Source organism: Odontomachus brunneus, unplaced genomic scaffold, assembly GCF_010583005.1.
Source record: "Odontomachus brunneus isolate Ranch 3 - 2012 unplaced genomic scaffold, Obru_v1 Obru_scaffold_060, whole genome shotgun sequence".
In the NCBI taxonomy this organism is placed as follows: Eukaryota; Metazoa; Arthropoda; class Insecta; order Hymenoptera; family Formicidae; genus Odontomachus; species Odontomachus brunneus.
In genome coordinates, this window is record NW_022639510.1 from 445,006 (window position 1) to 447,623 (window position 2,618).

Here is a 2,618-nt window from a genome sequence, read left to right on the forward strand (position 1 = left end):
TATGTAAGAGATTTAATTGTTTCCGCTTTTCCGCGATGCTAATTGGTTTTCTCGCTTAGCTCACTTCATGAGGGCTGCGGCTTGCTTCGTGTCGTTTGCGCCTGTCAAATTACCAGGCAAATAGCTGTCATCACGTTGGTTAGATCACGAAAAAAAAATACAGAAGAAATATGTCTCTCCCTGTCTCTCCCCGTCTCTCCCCGTCTCTCCCTGTCTCTCCCTGTCTCTCCCTGTCTTTCCCTGTCTCTCTCTCTCTCTCTTCCCGTCTCTCCCCGTCTCTCCCTGTCTCTCCCTGTCTCTCCCTGTCTTTCCCTGTCTCTCTCTCTCTCTCTTCCCGTCTCTCCCCGTCTCTCCCTGTCTCTCCCTGTCTCTCCCTGTCTTTCCCTGTCTCTCTCTCTCTCTCTTCCCGTCTCTCCCCGTCTCTCCCTGTCTCTCCCTGTCTCTCCCTGTCTTTCCCTGTCTCTCTCTCTCTCTCTTCCCGTCTCTCCCCGTCTCTCCCTGTCTCTCCCTGTCTCTCCCTGTCTTTCCCTGTCTCTCTCTCTCTCTCTTCCCGTCTCTCCCCGTCTCTCCCTGTCTCTCCCTGTCTCTCCCTGTCTTTCCCTGTCTCTCTCTCTCTCTCTTCCCGTCTCTCCCCGTCTCTCCCTGTCTCCCCCTGTCTCTCCCTATAATTATTAATTAATTAAAGTATATTTTAATTTAATTTAATTTTTATTTTATTTTTATTTTACATTTTTTATTGTTTCTTATTAGCTATATGGCGCGCGCATGTATTGTTCTAATATTGAAGTAAAAAAGAAGTCAAAATAAGAGCCTAAATCTATGTCTGTAGCAAATTTTGCTACACAAACTGCAATAGTGTCAAGCTCAGCCTGACAGTAACACCAAGAGCCTTTCAAACATACTAGTATTAATTCGTTCCAATTCACTTCCGAGAACTCCCTCAAAAGTATGCATGATTACCACGTTAAAAGTGAAACAGAAGAGAATGCTTGTACAATAAGTGATTTAATAAATTTTCACTCAGATAAACACATAGGTGTATGTAAAATTAGCAGCAACTTTGTTAATCAATTTGTAAAGGTTATATCACTTATGAGTGGTGCATATGTGGCATTCATATTTATCACATAGAGTGACAAAATAGAGATATAAAAGAAATGCTAAAAAAACAACGAAAATTGGCTCAAAACATGTCATATAAAATTTGACATGAAGATCTGAGTGTAACTTTGTTGCTGCATCAATGCACAAGAATTTTACATTATTGCGTGATATAAATTTATTGATGAATTCAATACAGGATACGTTCTTCATCAATGTAATTAAAAGAAATTTCCACCATCGACTGTTTCTCGTCATGATAATCATAAAAGTCTATCTGAGCAATTCATTGATTAAATGAGTGTGTTACTGTCAAGTATCTTTAAATAAAAATTGAGCCAGATGAACAATCTAATGTAGGAATTTAAACTGCAGAATTTAGTCGACCCTATAAAAGTTTGACGAAACTGAAACATAGCTATACTATATTGCAGTACAACTGAAATAGCTGTTATATTGTAAAAAGGATATAGCTTTTCTTTTCTCCATATAATTTTTTTCAATTCTGTTATATTTCTAGTAGTACAGACTGTTACTAAGATTTGTCTTGCTAAGGAACATAATTTTCGCTAAAAATTTCTTCATAGCACATTCCGGTCCCTAAAATATGAACAGCACAAAAAAGGATAGTCAATCACTGCAGAACATCGTCCCACTGCTCGATTATAAAATTCTATAACTTTCACTATAAAATTCTCTGTGGTTTTCATTTAAATTAAACAATTCGGAGAGAGAAAATAATCATAATGCAGCTGACAATTGTAACGAAACACGATACTTTCTGTTTTATCGAATGAACGAGCTCCGAATTCCGATAGCGAGAGATCACGAGGACGCTCGACGAGCATCCGGTGAACCCGCGAAATATGATGAATTCGATTTCAGATTGGGGTGTCGTCTGCGGCGACAGTTGGTCCATGCTCGAGGCCGCCGTCGTCTGCCGTCAATTGGGCCTCGGTTACGCGTCCGTCGCAACACAGACCGACTTCTTCGGCGGCGAGGTGATGCCGATATCGATCAGCGGAATACAGTGCCACGGGAACGAGGGGAATCTGGCGGATTGCCTGCACGACAAGGTTGTAAACTGTCCAGGTACCTCGATCGGGAAAACTAAGCTCAAATATTTGCGACGGCACGGTCGCAAAAAAGTTGCGACGAGACGGTACTGGTATTGTCGCGGGAGATACTTCACTTCGCCGAACGCGACGCGCAAACACGACGCTTTTTGCGTCCGCAGAGTAGATGGTAAGATGTTTGTAAATACCAGCGGTAGCGTCGAAGACCTCGAGAGAGCATAGGAGAAACAATTACATATATCTGCTCACGGAGATTACTTTTCAAATCGACGGTGTGAGAGATCGATTTACAACGCGGTTCGCGTCCAGGGAGCCGCGAGAAGGTGGGACCTTCGTCGATTTAAACGCCATGATCCATCTCGTATGTAAGTGTGATAGAAAAAGCACCTTGTATGTAGTATCCAGAGAATGTAAAAATATCAATCAAGTTTTTCCAAATTT

The 2,618-nt window shown here is 41.7% G+C and overlaps 1 protein-coding gene across 1 annotated transcript in view; it reads left to right on the top strand.

Moving 5' to 3' along the window:
* Positions 1-2,618, top strand: part of LOC116846128 (lysyl oxidase homolog 3A-like) — a 33,001-nt gene that overhangs the window by 22,294 nt on the left and 8,089 nt on the right. The gene's annotated exons all lie outside the window — the stretch shown is intronic.